The sequence below is a fragment of the Dreissena polymorpha genome, chromosome 11 (assembly GCF_020536995.1).
Source record: "Dreissena polymorpha isolate Duluth1 chromosome 11, UMN_Dpol_1.0, whole genome shotgun sequence".
In the NCBI taxonomy this organism is placed as follows: Eukaryota; Metazoa; Mollusca; class Bivalvia; order Myida; family Dreissenidae; genus Dreissena; species Dreissena polymorpha.
Window position 1 is genome coordinate 38,655,644 of NC_068365.1, and position 7,281 is coordinate 38,662,924.

Sequence of the window (7,281 nt, forward strand, 5' to 3'; positions counted from 1 at the left end):
TTGAATGAAATTAAGGTCCCCAGTAATAACATGTCCAACTAGACCATATATATATTTAGAACTAGCACAGTCACATATTGTAGGACAATTTCTTATTACATTTATATATGTGGAAATAGAATTATAATTAAAAACGATACTTCTTACAGGTTTACTATATTTGTAGCAAATAAGTGGTGATTCAGTATTGCGGAAATAAGGGGGAATCAACCGACGTACATTTTTATCATTGAATATTTTAGGAAGGTCAATAAAATCAAGACCTTTGTTACAAAACTCAATTTTGATACGATTTCTAGTTTTGTTAAGTACATTTTCAATAAAAGGTTTAAGATAGTAGTCAGTGAAAGATTCGATAATACAAGCACATTCATATAGAGGGTCAGATTGAAGTAAAATCAGTTTACATTCCTTATCAATATGCGCCAACGAAGAAACAGAAAGAGAGCAAAGTGCACTTAGTAATTTATGTTTACCCCCATTTTGTAATACTGTATAGCAATCATTTAAAGAAAGCAGACGTTTAATTTTACGCCGTAAGTTACCATTTTTCCTAATGCCATGTGAACGTTTATTTCTTAGAAGTTTACTTAACAGAGAAAATGAATTAATCGATTTATTTTTAGAAATTGTTCCAACATTTAGAATATTTTCATTTAATCCAAGTGGGTAGCTGATTGCAAACGTTTAATCCATTCAAATTCTTACATGCACCTTGCTTTTAATTGGCACTGACTTGAAGTACTATTATTAAAAATAAGTTGCTCCACAGGTTGAATTGAAATATTTGTTACGCTATGACCTGTTTTATTAAAGTGCTGGTAAATGAAGTTATAAAATTTATTGTTATTTTTCATTAAAAAAAAAAGTTCCCTAAAACGTGTTTTAAGTGATCTACCCGTCTGCCCAACGTATTGCGCACCACAACAGGGTACATTTCAAGTAATAACATAAACCACATGCATAGAATTTCATGAGACATCGGATTTAATATTAACTGAAAATTTGCGGTTATTAACCGATGAAAGAATAAAAGAGGACATATTTAAATACTTGCAACATAAACACTTCCTGGAGTTGCACTTATTTATTGTAGGATACCGATTACACGGAGCTAAATTACGCTGCGAACTAGAACCCAGCCGCATTGTACCTCCAATGAAAGATGTTCGAAGTAAACTTAATTTAACTGTAGGTTTAGAAAAAAGTAATTGTCTATAATTTAACGGCAAATGAATACTACGTGTAATCGGAATTCTCAATGGTGAGAGAACAACTTTCGGGTTTTTTGTAATCAATCTGTCCATAAGTTATTTATTTGGCGAAACCACCAATCTTATAATCACATTAATACACATTGCCAAGTCAACATACATAAAAGAGTAAGAGGCAGCTTGTCAGATAATGGTCTGTAAAATTCAGTATAACCTGCAGAACTCTCAATTGATGAACATACACGTTTACTTTATAAGTACAGAGAATGTATAAGAATCTAAGTATAAGAAAGGTCTTAAACAAGGTTGCTTAAAAAATAATAAAAACACAATACCGCAACCAGCCTCTGAAGGCTGAAAATATAACAACATCGAACAAGTCGACTCTGGCGTCCCTCAAGGATCTGTCCTCGGCCTATCCCTCTTCCTCTTCTACATAAATGACATCCCAGACGGCCTTAAATCTACTGTCCGACTATTTGCTGATGACACTATTGCATACCTCACCATATCAGGAGACACAGACTGCATAAAATTACAAGAAGACCTAAACAAACTAGCATCGTGGGAAAATAAATGGAAAATGGAATTTCACCCAGAAAAATGCCGAGTCATCTCAATAACCCGCAAGCGCAAAACCATCATCCATCAATATTAACTCCATAACTACATTTTAGAACATGTCAAATCAACCAAATACCTTGGATGTACATTAAATGAAAAGCTAGACTGGGGCGAACACATTAACAACATCAGTAGTAAAGCCAGCAGAAACCTAAGCTTCATCCGAAGAAACCTGAACATCAGATACGTCAAAAACAGATACCATAATCGCTCAAGCGTTACATACATGCTGAAAGACCTCCAGTGGAAATCACTAGAAGACCGACGCAAAGAAGCACGACTCATAATGTTTTATAAAATTGTAAACAATCTCGTACACATACCATCCGAAAATCGTCTCAAACCAAATCTGAACAAGTCCGAACCAACAAACAACTTATTCTACTTCCACATCCCATTCTGCAGAACGCTCTATCGCCAACAATCATTCTTCCAGAGAACCATCAGGGAATGGAACAACCTTCCACCAGATATACTGTCAGCTGGCTCAGTTGAGGTCTTCAGATCTCAACTAGCCAAACACTTTATCTAACTTCCCCTCCGCTTTTATCTCACACTGTATATACTTCACTTTTTTTACTCTCACTTTCTCTTTTCTTTATCCTTAACGCGCACCATGGCAATAATCTTCAATCAGTTGAAGGTGGCCATTACTTGGAAGAAGAAGAAGCTTTTAATACTATAAAGTATAAATGATGTAAATGATGGCCTGAAACATGAATAAAAATCATGTTATAATTAACAAATGACAATTATAATAACAATTTAAATAATCATTGTAATACATAATAATATGCAATACAATACAATTACAATTCAAGAAATTACAATTATATAAAATAATATGCAATACAATGTAATTCAAGAAAATACAATTATATAAACATAGAATAATGCACTCACCAGTGACCTCAAGACTTATTGTAGAAAGTGGCAATTGGAAAAGCCTACTACCTCTTACAAGGTTTTACAAACAAGTGACCCAATGTTGAGTTATGATTTAAAATTATATATATGACTATGAAATCATCTCATAATAAAAGCATGCACTATTGGTAATTAAACTCACTCATACATCACAAAGTATCTCTCACACTGAACTTCTCTCAGTCTTGATTGGGTAAGTATTGTTAAAAGGATTAGTGTCAGAGTAAATACCCTATTACATATATAACGGTTCTAATATCTGACAAGTCATTTACTTGATATGACCTGTGTACCGCCTAAGGCACCTTATTTTTATTATATATATATATATATATATATATATATGGTTGAGAAAAAATATTTGGCAGATGTCAAATGTTTTCTGCGTGATTCATTGCTAAAATGAGTCTGGAGCCAGTCTATTGTAAACCACTACGAACATTCAATTAGCCTAACACAATACGGACACGGCTCTAGGCGAGTGCACGTTTTTATCGGTGAGTTACGATCAATCAATTATGAATTATCTTTTTTTTAGAACATTTCGCTGTCATGTCCAATATTGCACGTACAACCATAGCTGTGTTGACAAGGCCCTGATGAAGACGAAAAGTCGAAAGAGCTAGGGCATGAGATTTTGACCCTTTTGGCGCTGACGTCGTTTCCGAGAAAAATGACTTAAACTTGTGATAACCGTTTCGCGTACTTTGTCATCCAACTTCTTGTGATAAAACAAAAGTTTTAGTTTGAAGAAAAACCTAAACCAAGATTATTAAGTTAAGGGAACAATACTTTTCCGTATTTTGTTTTGGATTTTATATGGTTTAAATTAACCTCAGCTTATTTAACATTTAATCAATACAGTAGGGCACAGTTCGACATTGTTCATTTTCTGATAAACTTCCTGCTTTTTTCAAGGTGAGTTTTTCTTACTTTTTGAGTTGTTTTTCTTCAACAAATTGCAACTTTGTTTGTAAACTGAATCTCTTCCATCAATCATGGTGTGTGTATGAGCCGTTGTGGCCTTGTGGGTGTCACAATTAAGTAATGTGAAAATACTGAGCTCATGCCGGGGATTGAACCCACGACCTCCAGAGTGGTAGTCCGACACTTTAACCACGTCGCTAAAGAGCTAGCCCAACAGCAAGGCTGTTGAAAGTGACCTTATTTCACTACACTCCTCTGCCTTTTAATGTTTCAAGGCCCAGACACGCCCGCTACAGCATGTCTTGCATCCGCATGGCCCTCCCAGAAACCATTAAACAGCTCAGACCCATTCCGCATTCACAGTTCTTTTTTGCCTCGTCGCCATTAATGTGAAAATACTGAGCTCAAGCCGGGGATTGAACACACGACCTCCAGAGTGGTAGTCCGACACTGTAACCACGTCGCTAAATAGCTAGCCCAACAGCAAGGCTGTTGGAAGTGACCTTATTTCACTACAGAAGATTTTAGACGATATTGCTATGTCAAGTGTGTGTGTTTTTCCCTGAAAGTTGTCAAAATCTAAAACACTTCTCAATTTAACATTTGTTGTTGAACTTTTCTATAATGAAAGCAATGACATTTCGTTTAAAAGTCTTGTCCATATATTACCCTTTCCGTATTTTTCTATCACTTTATAAACTTTAAGATAATTATTTAACAGTTGATCAGTTGACAACAGACAAATTGTGACCTGAATAGGGTTGTATAATCAACATTCAAATTTCCTTTGCAAAGCTTTGTGCAATCACAAAATAGCATGTAAGCAATAACAAATTTATTCGAAGTGACTACACAATCAATGTGTCAGCAATATTATTAATTCTATTTGATGATAATTGTTAGTATATTTTTTATGTTTCTTTTCTTGTTATATGTTCTAGTTGCTTATGTCCATATATATGGCTGTGTTCGTGATCAATTCGAAAATATATAAATTATTGTCTTAAACCTCAACTCTTCATTCATTTATTTCAGCTAAAAATACAGATTGAGCGAAAAGACAAAGTGCGAACACCAAAAGATGTGCTCATTATTATCAGGTATGATATGACCATGTAAATTAACATCAAACTGAGCACCTTTGTACATTTTTCAACCCATAACCTATAAGCGCCAGCACATCTTCTATTCAGGAGGAGTGATGGATTGGAAGTAAAAGAAGACTTACAAACTGCATTTTTTAACTTATATGTGTTAAGCTTTAAACAGTTTTTTCCTGTGTAATAAAAAAAAGATTATCTTATGCATAGGATGTTTTGTTTAAAACAGAGAATTATGTGTTTAAAGAAAAATGAATTTGTTACAGGATGGACAACAGTTTACGCTTTTGATAAAGCAGCTTTTGATAAAGCAGTCATGACAAGGAAGAGATTAGCATGTAACCAGTAAAGTTCATCCTTGTATTCAACACTATGGTGACAACAATTAATACATGTATGATAAAGTAATTAATAAATATTATACTTTGTATTCTTTTTTTAATTTAGAACATTGACTATTTTCTGTTCTCTGTGCTTGTCTGGCAAACATGGCGAAAAACCGTCACAATTCACAGACTGGCCTATGAGGAGAAATAATTTACAGGCCAGTTGTTATTTTCACATGCCTCAATTTTAAGTGTTTTATCCTGGAGGGACATTGCATAGTAAATTCAAAAAGGGAATGTTAACATGTGGTTGATTTATGAAAAGGTAAAAATAGTGTGAACAGCCGGATTTGAAGAAATAAATGTGTTTTTTCAGTTTGGGAAAAGTATTTACACAGTCACATTTAAGCATACACAATTGAATTTTAATGATGTATTTAAGACATATTTCAGAGAGAGTTATGTACCAAACAATAATGTTTTCATCTTGATGATATACATTTATTTATAATTTGTTATGCTATTTTTGCAAAGATTAGTTTTAAAAAGAAAAATAACGATGAAGACTGACAAATATTGCATTTTATATTGAATATAATTTCAATAAATTGTGGACAAGTTTGTGGTCTCCATTCTGTGATGTATTATTGATGTGTTCGTAGAAGGTTGCTTATATGTAATCAGTTATTTATGTATTTTTTATCATTGCAGATCTTCGAAAATGCATGTTGCCAATCCTGGTGCAACCTTAGCTTACCAAGTTTACATCTTACTGACAGTTTGGACATTGTGTAGATGATAATATGGACAATATATTGTGTTGTGATTGACTTTTTTTAACAGATACAGTGTTTTATTCCAGACTTAACACATCATTTTTTTTATCAAGGAATAACAAAAATACAATTTGATTGATATGCATGAATTTGTAGTACGCAATATCAGCAATGTGTATCTTATGTTGTTTTTAACTGTCTGTCATCCATAAGTGAGCATATTAAGCATGTTAAGTATGTTTAGGGAATGTAATGACTTTAGTAATGTATACAGTTTTGTTGTTTCTGCAAACTAATTCAGATACTTGAAAATCTGTTTTATGATTAATAATGAAAAACTCACTCATAGTGATCTAACTATAAAATATTCTGTACAGTATGATAAATATATTGTATTGTATGCCTGGTATGGGTTCTAAAAATAAAATCACAAATACTGTTGTAGTTCATACTGACATCAAGATATGTGATGTAAACACATGTAATCATGTTATCTATACATGTATATCATTTTTACCGGTAAACAAACATTGTGGAGTGTAACGTTCAATCTATGATGATGTGTGCCATTAAATGTCTTGCTGATTGCTATAATTTTGTTTAAGTTAAAAATCATGTTTTTGAACCTCTACATATGAAATAAGTAAATTTTGTTTTCTATCTACACTTATGCTTAGTTGAATAATATATTAACTATACATATATTGTTGATTAAACATAGCATGTATATGCAATTGAAAATGCACTGTTTCCATAGCAACTGTAAAGTAACTTAATTAAATTTGTCTAATTAATTTTATCAATTGTTTAATAAAATAGAATTGCGAAATAAAAACATGTCTGGCAGTATAGATGCAAAACACAAATTGTATCATGAGCAGTTATTCATTTTAGTTTCAAATTTGTAGCTATACAAACTGTTCAATTTCTGAATACACGCCTATTTCAAGAAAATGTGCAAACATTTTTTTTAATAATTAACATATTTATGATGTTCCATATCTGTCTATGGCATTATTTTATTTTGCTGTTATGATGTTGTCTTAAATTCTTTAAAATGGTAATAAATACAATAAAGAACATGTTTGTTTCCTTGGCAACCACGAGTATTTATGATTTATAATACTAAAATTAATTCTGTATTTTGTAATCTATTATGTACATCGAAATATGCGAATATTGGAGTTGTTATCAACACGAACTGATCAACATAACATGTACTGATACTTATTGAATTAAGACGTCATTTGATACTTATTGAAGTACTTGATGTCATTTCATTCAAAATGGTGCTATTTGGCGTTTATGACATGAAACATAAAAAAATGACACAAATACACAGGTCATATCAAGTAAATGACTTGTCAGATGTCAAACTGTCATGTGC

The 7,281-nt window shown here is 32.5% G+C and overlaps 1 long non-coding RNA gene across 1 annotated transcript; it reads left to right on the forward strand.

Annotated features, from left to right (window-relative positions):
- The first annotated feature begins 3,634 nt into the window (after positions 1-3,634).
- On the forward strand, positions 3,635-6,974 carry LOC127851334 (uncharacterized). The gene is made up of 4 exons (XR_008035736.1): positions 3,635-3,683; positions 4,728-4,792; positions 5,059-5,186; positions 5,830-6,974. It is a non-coding gene; the product is annotated as an uncharacterized LOC127851334 (long non-coding RNA).
- Positions 6,975-7,281: the final 307 nt, after the last annotated feature.